Source organism: Podarcis vaucheri (assembly GCF_965113315.1).
Source record: "Podarcis vaucheri genome assembly, chromosome: 2".
NCBI classification, from domain to species: Eukaryota; Metazoa; Chordata; class Lepidosauria; order Squamata; family Lacertidae; genus Podarcis; species Podarcis vaucheri.
The window spans coordinates 132,295,394-132,311,361 of NC_138760.1; the positions used below are offsets into that span (position 1 = coordinate 132,295,394).

The 15,968-nt window shown below is 45.4% G+C and overlaps 1 long non-coding RNA gene across 1 annotated transcript; it reads right to left on the reverse strand.

Moving 5' to 3' along the window:
• Positions 1 to 761: 761 nt before the first annotated feature.
• Positions 762 to 6,673, reverse strand: LOC309525851. Its single transcript, XR_014216546.1, has 3 exons — positions 6,108 to 6,673; positions 2,424 to 2,493; positions 762 to 1,554 (listed from the first exon to the last, which is right to left on the reverse strand). It is a non-coding gene; the product is annotated as an uncharacterized lncRNA (long non-coding RNA).
• Positions 6,674 to 15,968: the final 9,295 nt, after the last annotated feature.

The window sequence follows — 15,968 nt, forward strand, 5'->3', positions numbered from 1 at the left end:
TTTCCAACAATTTAAGTTCAATTGTAACACCTTATAATCCAAAGGGGTCTTAAGTAGCAATTTTCCCTGTATACTGTATGTTTGACAGCTTTGACAGCTGTCAAATTCTTTGCTTACAGGCTCCAAAATAGGACGCTCCCGGGCCCGGGGGGAGGGTTGTTTACAACAAAAAAGGAACTTCCAAAACTCCACTCTCCTACACGAAATTACTTTTCTTTTTGCCAATCTTGGAAGTCAATGTCTTTTTTAAACTCACCCTTTGCAGGGCAGGCTCTCCAGCTTAGTTCTTACGTCGTTGCTTTAACTTGTCTGCAAGGTGGGGGTGCGGACTTCCTTTTAGCACACCCCCCGTTCGTCTCTAATTCAAGCAAAAAATTTCTTAAAGTCCAATTTCCCTTTACTCACGGGTTGCTTTTTTTCAGCCGAATTTCAAGGAAGGAAGTCAGCGCTCTTCGGTCATGGCTCGCGGCTTCGCTCAGCAGGGGTAGCGATGGACTCTCGGTGCCACGCCACCCCCCGTATCCCTTCCGCAGCCTTTAAAAAGGCTCTTCGCGGATCAGGGGGGCGCTTAAGGCACCCTCCGAGTCTTCAGTCCGCAGGCTTCCGCGCCTGCGGTTTTAAGGGTCCCCGTGTCGCCGGCACGGCAAAGACCCGTCCCCCGCTGAGCCGATTCCCTCCGGAGCTCGGAGGGAATCCGCCATTCCCGGATCGCGCCAACCCCGGAAGTGATACCCTTTGGACCATATCAAGAAGGTTGAGAAGGTAGGGCTGCCATAGGTCTGTTCCCCCCTGGGAATCGAGGAGGATTTTCACAAGATCGGCAAAAGGTCCACCCAGACGTATGGCAAGGCTGCCGTTTCTTGTGAGGAGAACCAGAACTTACAGGGTTAAACAGTTCTGTGTGACGTCTCACATCCTGAGGCCTGGTTTTGTTCACATACGGGAATCTTTCTTTGCATGTGAGTTACTTCCGCTTTTAGCTGTTGAGCCGGAGAGAATGTCCGCCCCATCTCCAGGGTAATTTATGATGTTTTTTCTGTACATAATAAAGCCTTCTTAGATTAAGCAAGAAGCCTGTGTACAGACTGGGATTTATCACCCACACAAGGCAAAACCGCTGCTGCGATACTGTGCTTGGAGCCAGGAAGAGAGCTTGAGGGTCAAGCGGGCACAGGGAAGCGTGCCAGACTCCATTACATTCCGAAGATTTCTATGGTGGGAAACATCAGGAAAGCTCAAAAGCTGCTTCTTTTGGGGAGAATTTGTATTTTTAGAAAGCTCAACAACTCTGTCCGGATTTTTGCATTTTTAAACGGGGCCACCCTGCTGGAGAAGATGGCCTTGTCGTGTAGGGAGCCCAGGACCTCCACACACACTGCCCTGTAATCTGCGGGGGTCACGTCTGTGCTTCTAACACCCCTGTTTGACTTCAACCTCATGGAGACTCTACATTGTGTCTCGAGGCAGATGGATGTCAACAAAAGGGGGTGGAAGGACAGAATCTGACTTTTGAGAGAGGAGGTGCAGTCAGAGATGCTTCCACCAGAAGAGAGCCTGAGGGGGGAAACCATCGTTAGATGACATTTAGGACCCCTGCCTCCATTTCTCAGCCTGAATTGTAACTCAGAATCTCGATTGTAACTCAGTTCAGAACCTTCAGATCTATCCTCTGGTTGGCCGTCTTCTGGAATATAAACCAGACCTCTTTGAGGGTATCATCAAAACCTTCATTTACTGTGGGCACCTTGGATTCGGAGTCTATGTATCAATCATAATCCCTGAAAACGTGTCTCAGTGACCCTTGGTATCTATACCCACCCGGACCTCCCAAGTGAGTCTGAGCTCCTAGAGGAACCATCTATGGTGAGGTGCGACATCTCTGGCCCTCCAGATGTGGTTGGACTCAAAGCACCATCAGCCCAAGCAAGGATGGCCAACGACCAGGGATAATGGGAGTTCTACTGGAACAGCATCTGGAGGGACACACTTTCTCCATCTTCCTCCTCCTCTGAAAACGCTAAATATCTGTATTGTTTCCCCCTTCCTCCGTGATGTGTAACATCTTCCTGATACACTCCAAGCAACTACACACATTCCCTAATCCTGCACCATTTACTTCCTGAGGCGGCTCCATTGTGTCCACCTTCTCAGAACCACCCACCATTTCAGTAGCAGTCCTTCAGTTCCCAGCTATTAGTCCCGTCCCCCCCACGGAGGAATTATTCATCTGAATCCCAGGGGCTGGGAGTCCTGAGTGGGGAGACAGTTGTTGGCCCTGCTGGGGGGGGTTCTCCTTGCCTGGTCCTTGCGAGAAGAGGATGATGGACGAGGTGGGCCCTGATCCTACTCCAGCAGGACATTTCTCATGTTTCCACAAACTGAAACGGGACCTACAAAGATACAGTCTCCCAGGCAAGACATACCTCTCAAAGTCTCTGTATTTTTCTGTTTCAAGGAAGAAGTTGAGCTCAGACTTGCAGATCAGATTCTCTCCTGTGCGGAATAAGTAAAACGGAAGTGCCATTTAAATCACTGGAAAAGTATTCAATAATATTCATGTGTTGAAGAAAGTATAACAAAGTAGCTGGTGTCCCATTAAGGGCTAATAAAAGTATTATGGCCTCAGCATTTGTGGGCTGCAGGCTGAGGGTGTGGACTGTGGACCAGGAAGACTCACAATCTCCATTATCCTGAGAGTCTCTTTGTAGATTTTGCATAATTGTTTTGGAATTCCTACCGCAATATCGGTTCATGAAAAGTTACGGATGGAGTAAATTACACGGTTGCTGTAAACTATCATCCCAAACACAAACGCTCACTCACATACTGTCTGTAAATTTGGCAATCTCACACCCCTTGCCTATAATACTGGCAATTCCAGGCCTGCAGATGCACAGCCCTGGGTGTAGAGCCTCCAGCCACAGGTATTGTCTACCGTGGAAATGCCCGAGACTGGGGCGGATTATGGATCTTTGGATGCTGATAGATTGCATCTCAGTTTGTAACCCACTCTGACATTGCCTACAAAAAATAAAAGTACAGTGGTACTCCGCTAGATGAATGCCCCACTAAACGAAAAGCGCGCAAGACGAAAGGGCTTTCCGATTTTTTTCTGCTTCGCAAGATGAATTTTTCTATGGGGTTGTCTTGCAAAACGAAATTTTTTGGGGGGTCTTGCGTTTATTTTGCCTTTTCTGAAAGCCGCTAAGCCGCTTATCTGCAAATTGCCGCTTATCCGCTAATAGCCGCTAAGCCGCTTATCTGTCAATTACCGCTTATCCGCTAAGCCTTTGATAGCGGTGCTCCGCAAGACGAAAAACCCTGCAAGATGAAGACACCCACAGAACAGATTAATTTCGTCTTGCGGGGCACCACTGTAATAGAAATGCCTTCTGGATATACTTATATATAAACCCTGAAAGCCTTTCTATAGCATCCTTCTCCCATATTCCTAGATTGGTATATATACATCATCAGCACCACCACCATCGATTAACCATGCAGTGGAAACACTTAAGAATGGGAGCCTGAGAGAGAGGAAGAGGTATCTGGCTACTTCCTGGGAGGGGCTTCCAGAAGCAAAGAGCCGCTTTGGAGAAGGCCTTCTCCTCCCTCCTCCCCCTCAGGACCTTCCAGCTTTTTCTCTCTTCTCCTCTCCAAGGTGGACCAAGGGTTTGACTATTTGGAAAACTCAGCAGTGGCCAGAGGATTGGAAAAGAACAGTCTGAATCCCAATCCCAAAGAAGGGCCATGCCAAAGAATGCTCCAACCTCCGCACAATTGCACTCATTTCACACACTAGCAAGGTTATGCTTAAAATTCTACAAGGAAGGCTCAAGCAGTATGTGGACCGAGAACTCCCAGAAGTGTAAGCTGGATTTAGAAGAGGCAGAGGAACCAGAGACCAAATTGAAAACATGCACTGGATTATGGAGAAAGTTAGAGAGTTCCAGAAGGACATTTACTTCTACTTCATTGACTATGCAAAAGCCTTAGACTGTGTGGACCACAGCAACTATGGCAAGTTGGAGTACTGTGTCCAGTTCTGGGCACCACAATTCAAGAAGGACATTGACAAACTGGAACGTGTGCAGAGGAGGGCAACCAAAATGGTCAAAGGCCTGGAAACGATGTCTTATGAGGAACGGCTAAGGGAGCTGGGCATGTTTAGCCTGGAGAAGAGGAGGTTAAGGGGTGATATGATAGCCATGTTCAAATATATAAAAGGATGTCACATAGAGGAGGGAGAAAGGTTGTTTTCTGCTGCTCCGGAGAAGCGGACACGGAGCAATGGATCCAAACTACAAGAAAGAAGATTCCACCTAAACATTAGGAAGAACTTCCTGACAGTAAGAGCTGTTTGACAGTGGAATTTGCTGCCAAGGAGTGTGGTGGAGTCTCCTACTTTGGAGGTCTTTAAGCAGAGGCTTGACAACCATATGTCAGGAGTGCTCTGATGGTGTTTCCTGCTTCGCAGGGGGTTGGACTCGATGGCCCTTGTGGTCTCTTCCAGCTCTATGATTCTATGATTCTATGAAGTTTTTAAAGAAATGGGAGTGCCTGATCACCTCATCTGTCTCCTGAGAAATCTCTATGTGGGACAAGAAGCTACAGTTAGAACTGGATATGGAACAACTGATTGGTTCAAAATTGGGAAAGGAGTACGGCAAGGCTGTATATTGTCTCCCTGCTTATTTAACTTATATGCAGAATTCATCATGCAAAAGGCTGGGCTGGATGAATCCCAAACCGGAATTAAGATTGCCAGAAGAAATATCAACAACCTCAGATATGCAAATAACACAACCTTGATGGCAGAAAGTGAGGAGGAATTAAAGAACCTTTTAATGAGGGTGAAAGAGGAGAGTGCAAAATATACTCTGAAGCTCAACATCAAAAAAACTAAGATCATGGCCACTGGTCCCATCACCTCCTGGCAAACAGAGTTGGACACGACTAAACAACAATAACAGCAATGCAGCCGAGGATCAGTGGGGAGAGGACTGAGCTTCCAGGGAGGAAAGGGTGAGGAAAATCAGTGGACCCCCCCCTTATCAGGCAGAGTGGGCAGGAGGGAGAAGCCAAGGCAGACCCACCACCAGAAATTCCTCCTCCAGCGCCCAAGGATGGAGACATCTCTCCAAAAGGAAGAGTCTTCCTCCCTCCCTCTCTGCTCGGCTGGGCTTCTATCCCCCAGGGATGCTGCCATTCCTCCCTCAGCCCCCCATCTTCCTCTGCCCTCCTCCCTCCGTCCCACAGTCTCCCCTGCGCCCAGAAACCCCCATGGCATCGCTCACCCCTCGCCCTCTGCGCCGCATCTCTCCCGGGCGCGCCAACCTCTCCATCCGGAGGGGCCTCGCAAGACGGGCAGGGAGGCGGGAGAGGGGGGGGGTCCTTTATCAAGGCCTATTTCACTTCCTTTAACCCTTTCGTGGACTCCGTCTCTCCATCAAGGGGCAGGAGTACTTCCAGGGATTCCTGCCAGGGGGGAACGGCAGAGGGCGTCATGTTTGGGGTCCTGGGATCAAATCCAGGGCGGCTTGGGGTCGGGGGTCTTCGTGGGGACCCCCTTGGTGGGCATCACGTTTCAGTTCAGGCAAGACAGCCCAGGGGGTGCAGGGCAGTCCAGCGTCGCTTGAGCCCCCGGGGAAAGGAGACGCGTGTGGAGGGGAGGGCGCTGCAAAGGAGAGGGCAGCTGGATTGCATGGATCGGGGGCCTTGAGCACCTCCTGGACCCCCAGGAAAAAGAAACATGGGGGGGCCTGCAAAGGAGATCCTGCCACGCAATCCCTGCAGGTGTTGCCCCCCCCCTTCGCAGCAGGATTGCGGGGATCGGAGCCCCTGCTTATGAGGCCCGGGAGAGGGGGGCTTTTTTGCGGGCAGGGGTGAAACTAGGCTGGATTTCCCCCGAGTCAAAGACCCAACTGGAGACCTTTGCGTCCCCCCAAAGACATCCTCCACGGCGCCCTGCTGGAGGCGCCACCTGGTGCAAAAAAACACCCCCCCCCCGCCTGGCTACCCCCATAGCTATGGCTCTGTTTCCGGGAGGGGTCTCTGTCTTTCCCTCTTCCCCCTAAATCGCCCCCTTTCCCACGCAGCCTCTTGACCTCTTTGTCCTCTCTGGACCTCCGCCTCCCTTGCTCGCTGTTCCGGGTTCCTTCCCCGCAATAGAAAGCGGAGTGGGGGGGGGGGGTGAGGGGAACTAGTCAACCCACCCCCCTCCTCCCCTTCGGGAAACCCCCCACTTTCCACTTTGCCCCCCCCCCGGAAACTTCCGACCTATAGACACTTCGGGTTCCTGGTCGCAGGCGCGCGCCTCTAGAGCTCCGTTGGCAGAGCAGCCCCTGCCTGTGTTGGGATGGAGACAGGAAGAGATGGCGCTGCCTTTGGCCTCCTGCTCTTGGGGCTCCGTCGGGAAATGGCCCCCTCCTCCCCCCCAGTCGCCTCTCTCCCCACAGCGGAGAGTGGAAATGGGGGGGGAGCGGGGGGCTTCCTATTTGTGTAGGAGATGATGGATGGATGTTTCCCTCCACAGCAGGGTGGCAGCTGCACACTTATTCTTTCCTCATTTACAGTACTTTTGTTATTGTATCATTTCAATAGAGTTAAGTTGAGGGTCTTACGGAGACTCTTCCTGCCTCCTAAAAAAGGCCAGAAGAACAGGAAAGGCAGAATCCATGTCTGCTGAACACTGGGCTAGGTAACAGGGAGGCAGTAATAAGACGCAGGGGCCGTGCTGATTTATTACAGTTATTTGTATAGTTTAAATAATATACGTATATACGTATGTGTGACTATTATTGTTTATTTACACAATGAAACATCAACATAAAAATCTTCCCTAAGCTGGGTTGCCTTCATAAATATATATCAATATTTATTTGTTTTCCAATGATTGTTTTTCCTATGTCTTTAGCAGTTGTCTTCCAAAAAGAGTGGAAACCCTGGTTTGTGAAACCCTTGTGTACACAGTGGTCTGCTTGCAGGAAGACTCCCCAAAAGCAGGACTGAAGAATTAGTTCAAAATTATTATTATTATTATTATTATTATTATTATTAACCCCAGCCATTCTGGGTGGCTTCCAACAAAATATTAAAAATACATGAAAACATCAATCATTAATACCTTCCTTAAAAAGAGCTGCCTTCAGATGTCTTCTAAACGTCAGATAGTTGTTTATTTCTTTGATATATGATGGGAGGGCTTTCCACAGAGCGGGCGCCACTACTGAGACGGCCCTCTGCCTGGTTGCCTGTAACTTCGCTTCTCACAGTGAGGGAACCGCCAGAAGGCCCTCGGAGCTGGACCTCATTGTCCAGGCAAAATGATGGGTGTGGAGATGCTCCTTCAGGTCTACTGCGCCCAGGCTGTTTAGGGTTTAAAGGTCAGCACCAACACTTTGGATTGTGCTCGAAAACATACTGGGAGCCACTGTAGGTCTTTCAAGACTGGTGTTGTTATGTGGTCTTGGCTGCTTCCAGTCAACTGTCTAGCTGCCACATTCTGGATTAGTTGTCGTTTCCAGGTCACCTTCAAAGGTAGCCCCACGGAGAGCGCATTGCAGTAGTCCAAGCGGGAGATAACTAGAGCATGCACCACTCTGGTGAGACAGTCTGCGGGCAGGTAGGGTCTCAGCCTACATACCAGATGCAGCTGGTAGACACTACCATGGACACAGAATTGACGTGTGCCTCCAGGGACAGCTGTGAGTCCAAAATGACTCCCAGGCTGCACACCTGGTCCTTCAGGGGCACAGTTACCCCTTTCAGGACCTGGAATTCTCTAATCTTACCTGCCCTGTCCCCCCAAAACAGTGCATCTGTCTTGTCAGGATTCAACCTCAATCCGTTAGCCGCCAAACATCCTCCAACCGCCTCCAGGTACTCACACAGGACTTTCACCACCTTCACTGGTTCCGATTTGAAAGAGAGGTGGAACTGGGTATCATCCACATATTTATGAACACCCAGCCCACCCCCTTGAAGATCTCTCCCAGCGGCTTCATATTGATGTTAAAAAGCATGTGGAAGAGGACGGAACCCTGTGGCACCCCACAAGTGAGAGCCCAGAGGTCCAACACTCATCCCCCAACACCACCTTCTGGATACGACCCAGGAGAAAGGAGCAGACCCACTGCATAACAGTGCTGCCAGATCCCAGCTCCTCTATATGGTCCAGGAGCTTGTCATGCTCAATGGTATTAAAGGCCCCTGAGAAATCCAGCAGAACTAGGAAACAGCTCTCACATTTGTACCTAGCCCACCAGAGATCATCGACCAGCACAATCAAGGCAGTTTCAGTCCCATGGTGAGGCCTGAATCCCGATTGGAAGGGATCCAAATGGTCCGCATCCTCCAGGTGTGCCTGGAGTTCTTCCACAACCACCCGCTCACTCACCTTGTCCAAGAATGGAAGATTTGAGCAGGATCTTCCCCTAAACCCAAAGGAAGCAGAAGCCCTGGGGCTGCCACATGGTGCCTCTGAGCAAAAATAGGCTCACGAGGAGACTTCTCTGGTACCTGCAGCCCCTCCTTCCCCGTCTCAGAAGTAGAATTAGAAAAAGTCTTTTCATTATTCAATTGCAGTATGAAGAAAGCACTGTGGGTGTTAAGTTGTGGGTGAACATATCAGACGACACAGCGATTCTTCAAACAGCTCTTGTTTATGCACAGGCCAGAACAGAACTGAACTGAAGGGTTCAGCCAGCCTGCTTATATAGAGCTCCAGTACAACGCAACTGTAACCATTTTCTCTAACTATCCAATCACTGAACATCACTTTCAATCCCTTAGTTGCATATGTGGACCTGAGTGAAAACTATCTACAGTGAGAACTTCAGTACATAACACCGGATGTCTTTGTACCATGGATGGCATGCTAAGAGTTAACTTTCCCCTTATACGTGGACCCTCCCTTGACCCTATTAGGTGCAAAGGATGCTTCCTGTCTGTGCCTGAAGTCCAGTTGCAAAGGTGGGGAGAGGATTTCCATCCTCAATGCCCAGAGGTAGCTGGTAGTTCATGTGGGATGTAATCCATTGGAACAGTCCAATGCAACATTCCTTGTTTCCCGAGAGTGGGCACAGGCAGGGGGAGGTTACCCCAGTCAGTGTAAATTCCTGTTCCACTGGGCTGGAGCATCCTCCCGCTGGGAGATGGGCGTGGCCCTGGCTGACTCCATAAAAGAGCCAAATCGCGCAGCCATTTTCTCTCTCTTGCTGCCATGCTCCTCTCCTGCAGCCATCTTCTTATCTTAATGTAATTTGGCTGGAATTAAGATGGCCAGAAGAAATCTCAACAACCTCACATATGCAGATGACACAACCTTGATGGCAGAAAGTGAGGAGGAAATAAAGAACCTTTTAATGAGGGTGAAAGAGGAGAGCGCAAAATATGGTCTGAAGCTCAACATCAAAAAGACGAAGGTCATGGCCACTGGTTCCATCACCTCCTGGCAAATAGAAGGGGGAGAAATGGAGGCAGTGAGAGATTTTACTTTCTTGGGCTCCATGATCACTGCAGATGGTGACAGCAGCCACGAAATTAAAAGACGCCTGCTCCTTGGGAGAAAAGCAAGAGATTGCATATACAATAGAAAACGCTTTTAGAATAAAAATAAGGTCCAAACAAGTAAAATCAAAAAAGGTTCTAGGAGATTGTTTAGTCATATTCAACACGATAGAGATGAAAAATACAATATTGAGAGTAAGTTACCAAAAGAAATTAATAGTTGAAGGAAGACCAATTATCATCTTTAAAGAAATACCAACCAGACTCCTACGCAAAAGAGAAGGATATAAACAGCTAGTAAGTGTTCTAAAAAGAACGGCATACAACATAGATGGGAGTTCCCGCAAGGGATCTCCTTTTTCTATAAAGATAAAAGATTTAAGATCACTGAGATTCAAGAAGTGAGCAAATTTCTGCACAGATATGAGAAAGATCTTGGAAAAGTAGGGGAGAGATATGGAGGAAGAAATGGAGACCTAGAGGAGAGAAGAAGAAGAAGAGAGAAAGGAAAAGAACAGGAAGATAAGGGAGGGAAGGAAGAAGTGGATGAAGAGGAAGAGGGAGTAGTGGAAGAAGAGGAGGAGGAGGAGGAGGAGGAGGAGGAGGAGGAGGAGGAGGATACAGAAAACAAAACCACTCAAATTTAAATTATTAGTTGCTTGTAGATTGGAAAGTAAACATAAGAATGAATCTGAAAATTTTGTCATGGAATGTGAACGGGATGAATGAAAAAACGAAAAGGAATAAAATTGTGAATGCCCTGAAAAGAAAGAATCTGGATTTAATCTGTATACAGGAGACACATGTGACCAAAAAGCACAAACATATTTTGATAAACAAAAAACTTGGGGTTGAGTTTATAAATTCTATTGCGGGGGGGGGAGAGGGGTAGCGTCAAAGAAAAATGGGAACCCAAATTGATTTGTAAAGATGATGAAGGTAGGATTTTAATGGAGTGCCGGGACCAGAAATTGACAGACAAACAGAAAGGAAAAAATGTAACCAAGGGAAACTGCCAAGATCCTTTAATAACTTGGAGGAAAATTTGAATTTAGTAGACATCTGGAGACACAAACACCCAATAGAGAAGCAATTCACCTTTTTTTCAGAACCACATAAGAGCTGGGGCAGAACTGATGAAATCTGGGTCTCAAGAGAACTTACATTAAGAACTCTAAAATGTGAAATTCAACCGAGAACCCTCTCTGATCACAATTCGATAATGTTGGAAATAAAAGGTGTATCACAGAGCGGGTTCAGATGGAGAATGAATGAATATTTATTGGAGAATGAAGAAGTCATTGAAAAGGCCAAAGCCACTTTAAAAGATTATTTCAATTTGAATCTTAATAAAGAAACAAGTATAGATGTAGTCTGGGATGCTAGTAAAGCGGTCCTAAGAGGTTTTTTTATTCAGCAAAATAGCTATAAGAGGAAAGTAAGAGAACAAAAGAAAGAGGAAATTCTTAGTCAGTTAAGAGAATGCGCGAAAAAATTAATAGCAAATCTGAAAGACGAACAAAATATACAAATAACAAAAATATTACAAACACAGTATTCAATGCTAACAAGTCAAGAAATTGAATGGAAAATTAAGTTAATGAAACAAAAATACTTTGAATCAGCTAACAAAACAGGTAAATTATTAGCTTGGCAATTGTGAAGAAGGCAAAAACAAAATGTGATAAATAAGATAAAAATGGAGGAGCAATTGGTAGAAGACCCAAAAGAAATACAGTAAAATTTCCTCAAATTTTATGAGAAATTGTATAAAAAGGTAGAGGAAGAAATAATCCGAATAGAAAAATACTTAGAAGACTGCAGCGGGAAGACTATAACAGAGGAAGAAAGAACCCAATTAAATATGACTTCCGGGGTTGGCGCGATCTGGAAATGGCGGATTCCCTCCGAGCTCTGGAGGGAATCGGCTCAGCGGTGGATGGGTCTTTGCCGTGCCGGCGACACGGGGACCCTTAAAAACCGCAGGCGCGGATGCCTGCGGACTGAAGACTTGGTGGGCACCTTAAGCGCCCCCCCTGATTCGCGAAGAGCCTTTTTAAAGGCTGTGGAGGGGATACGGGGGACGGCGCGGTGCTGAGAGTCGATCGCTACCGCCGCTGAGTGAAGCCGCGAGCCATGACTGGAGAGCGCTGACTTCCTTCCTTGAAATTTGGCTGAAAAGAAGAACCCGTGAGTAAACTAGAATTGGACTTTAAGAATTTTACCTTTTGAATTTGAGACGACCGGGGAGTGTGCTAAAAGGAAGTCCGCACCCCCCCTTGCAGACGATCCAGAGCAACCATATAAGAACTAAGCTGGAGTGCCTACCCTGTAAAGGGTGAGTTTAAAAAGACAGCAACTTCCAAGATTTGGAAAAAGTAACTTTGAGCAGGAGAGTGGAGTGTTGGAAGTCGTTTGTTTTGCTGTAAACAACCCCCCCTCCCGGGCTAACTTGCTGACATAAATTTGGGAATAGGGATGCAAGGGAGGGGGTGGGGGGAAGTCAAGGACCAGGGTTAGAAAATAAGGTTTATGGAAATTATACATGTTTGTTGTCTTTTGTGTTTGTTTTTGTGTTTTGTTGTTGTCTGTATAAAATGTGAAAACCTAATAAAAATTTAAAAAAAGAACCCAATTAAATAAACCCATAATAGCAGAAGAGGTCCAGGATGCGATAAGAAAGATGAAATTAAGAAATTAGGAAAAGCCCCGGGACCGGATGGCTTGTCAGCTAAATATTATAAAGTATTAGAAAATCAATTAACACCAGTGCTATATGACATTATGAATAATATATTGAGAGGAGGAAGGATACCAGAAACATGGAAAGAGGCCTACATCACAATGATCCCTAAACCCGATACGGACAAACTTAATATTAAAAACTATAGGCCCATATCATTATTAAATAACGATTACAAAACCTTCACGGAGGTAGACTCAAAAGATGTATAGCAAATCTAATTCATAAGGATCAAGCAGGATTCCTTCCAAATAGGTTACTCAAAGACAATGTAAGGCATACCATAAATATCATTGAATATTTGGAGTGTAAGAATGAAGTACCTGCGGCGCTTATTTTTATCGATGCGGAGAAGGCATTCAACAATGTCTCATGGCCGTTCCTACTAAAAAGCATGGAGAAAGCAGGGCTAGAGGGTGAATTTATGGAAGGAATAAAAGCAATCTATACGAATCAATCTGCTAAATTGATTATAAACAACAATTTAACAAATTCATTTAAAATTGAAAAAGGAACAAGACAAGGTTGGCCTCTATCCCTGCTTTTATTCATTATGGTATTAGAGGTAATTACGAACAAAATAAGAGCAACACCAGAGATTCGAGGGATCAAAGTAGGAACGAAAGAACACAAACTAAAAGCGTATGCAGACGATTTGATGTTATCCCTAGAAGAGCCGCAAAAAAGCGCCAGTAAGGCCCTGGAAATATTAGAAGAATATGGCAAACTATCCGGTTTTAAATTGAATAAATCAAAGACAGAAATGCTGACTAAAAATCTGGGAAAAGATGAAAGAGAAAAATTAGAGATACAGAATGGAATCAAGGTGGCTAAAAAAATAAAATATCTAGGAATTTGGCTAACTACAAAAAATATAAACTTAATTCAGGATAATTACTTGACAACATGGAAGGAAATTAAAAAAGATCTAGATACGTGGAACAGAGTGAAACTTTCGTGGTCGGGAAGGATGGTGGCAATAAAAATGAACATACTCCCAAGAATGTTATTCTTGTTCCAAAACATCCCTGTGATTAGAGGTTCCACAATGTTTAAGGAGAAAACTCTTTCGAAATTTATATGGCAAGGGAAAAGAATTAGATTCAAATTACTCACTGATCGAAAAGAAAGAGGGGGATTCTCGGTGCCAAATTTGAAATTATACTTCGAGGCCTCCTGCCTTTGTTGGATCAAAGATTGGATTAATTTGGAAAACACCGACCTCTTAGACCTAGAAGGTTTCAACAATAGGTTTGGTTGGCACACCTACTTGTGGCTAAATAAAGAAAAGGTACATAAAGGGTTTTCAAGTCATATTATTAGAGGGCCACTATATGAAGTTTGGGAGAAAAATAAAAAAACTTTTAGAATGGAAGACCAATTGACATTTTAACAACCAAAAAAGCAAATATGGAAGGAGAAAGATTGACCTATGAAGACCTGCTGATAAGATCAGAAAGTGGCTGGAAATTGAGAACATATGAAAGACAAATTAACAGGCTGGCTGCAGTATCATCAAATATACGCAATATGAATGGAAGACAAAAAAGTAGGGATAAGTGAGAAAAAAATCTAAATTTCAGATAGAAATAACTGAAGGCAAAACCAAGTTATTATCCAAAATGTATGATATATTATTGGAATGGGACACTAAAGATGAAGAAATAAAGGAGGTTATGACAAAATGGGCAATGGTTTGGGATACAATATAGAATATGAAAAGTAGTCGAAATTATGGAGTTATGGAATGAAATTCACGGCAAGCGTCACGCTTAGAGAAAATTTAGAAAAAAAGATGTATAGGTGGTACATCACACCAGCAAAATTAGGGAAAAAGGAAAAAACAGGAAATAAAGCCTGCTGGAAGTGTAAAATTAAAGAAGGCAATTTCTACCATATGTGGTGGACTTGCGAGGAAATGAATAAATTTTGGGACCTGATTTATAACAAGTTAAAAAAAATATTTAAATACACTTTCCCTAAAAGACCAGAGGCCTTCCTATTAGGAATAATTGGGGATGAAATTAAAAAAGAAGATAAAACAGTATTCCAATATTCGACAGTAGCGGCTAGAATATTAATTGCACAAAATTGGAAAAGTCCAAATACCCCAACGGTCAGAGATTGGCAAACAAAATTATTTGAATATGTTGAATTAGCAAAAATGACGCAGAAAAATTAGAAACTAAAAAAATACAAAGTTTATTAGCGATTGGAATAAATTTATGGTATATATTGAAGGAAACTATAGAAACTTAAAATCTACAGCAGGTCTGATATAAATCTTATGATGCATTAACAACTCTTAGCTGCAGAAAAAAGAAAGAATTTTTATCAAGAAGCCCGAAATCGGGAGGGAAGGAGGTCAATACGTGTGTAGAGGAAAGATCTAAATATCTAAAGATATAAAGATTCAAGGAGTAAGACAAGGAACTGTAACGGAAATTGATGCTATTTTTGTGTTATGTATGGATATTTTTTCTTTTTTTTCCTTTCTTTTTTCTGTAACTGTTGTTTTGTTTTTTCTTTTGGTTATTTAAGTGAAATTCAATAAAAAGAAATTTTAAAAAAGGCTTTTGCATATTCAATGAAGCATAATTAGATGTATTTCTGGAGCTCTCTAGCTTTCTCCATAATCCAGCGCATGTTTGCAATTTGGTCTCTGGTTCCTCTGCCTCTTCTAAATCCAGCTTGCACTTCTGGGAGTTCTCGGTCCACATACTGCTTAAGCCTTCCTTGTAGAATTTTAATCATAACCTTGCTCGCGTGTGAAATGAGAGCAATTGTGCGGTAGTTGGAGCATTCTTTGGCACTGCCCTTCTTTGGGATTGGGATGTAGAGTGTTCTCGAATCCTCAGGCCACTGCTGAGTTTTCCAAACTTGCTGGCATATTGAGTGTAGCACCTTAACAGCATCATCTTTTAAAATTACCTCTCCTTTAAATCAGAACCAGTGAAGGCGGTGAAGGTCCTGTGTGAGTGTCTGGAGGCTGTTGGAGGATGGATGGCGGCTAACAGATTGAGGTTGAATCCTGACAAGACAGAAGTACTGTTTTGGGGGGACAGGGGGTGGGTGGGTGTGGGGGATTCCTTGGTCCTGAATGAGGTAACTGTGCCCCTGAAAGACCAGGTGCGCAGCCTGGGAGTCATTTTGGACTCACAGCTGTCCGTAGAAGCACAGGTTAATTCTGTGTCCAGGGCAGCTGTCTACCAGCTCCACCTGGTACGCAGGCTAAGACCCTACCTGCCCACGAACTGTCTCGCCAGAGTGGTGCATGCTCTAGTTATCTCCCGCTTGGACTACTACAACGCGCTCTACGTGGGGCTACCTTTGAAGGTGACCCGGAAACTGCAATTAATCCAGAATGCGGCAGCTAGACTGGTGACTGGGAGTGGCCGCCGGGACCACATAACACCGGTTCTGAGAGATCTGCATTGGCTCCCAGTACGTTTCCGAGCACAATTCAAAGTGTCGGTGCTGACCTTTAAAGCCCTAAATGGCCTCGGTCCTGTATACCTGAAGGAGCGTCTCCACCCCCATCGTTCAGCCCGGACACTGAGATCCAGCACCGAGGGCCTTCTGGCGGTTCCCTCATTGCGAGGTTACAGGGAATCAGGCAGAGGGCCTTCTCAGTAGTGGCGCCTGCCCTGTGGAACGCCCTCCCAGCAGATGTCAAAGCAATAAACAACTATTTTACTTTTAAAGTCATCTGAAG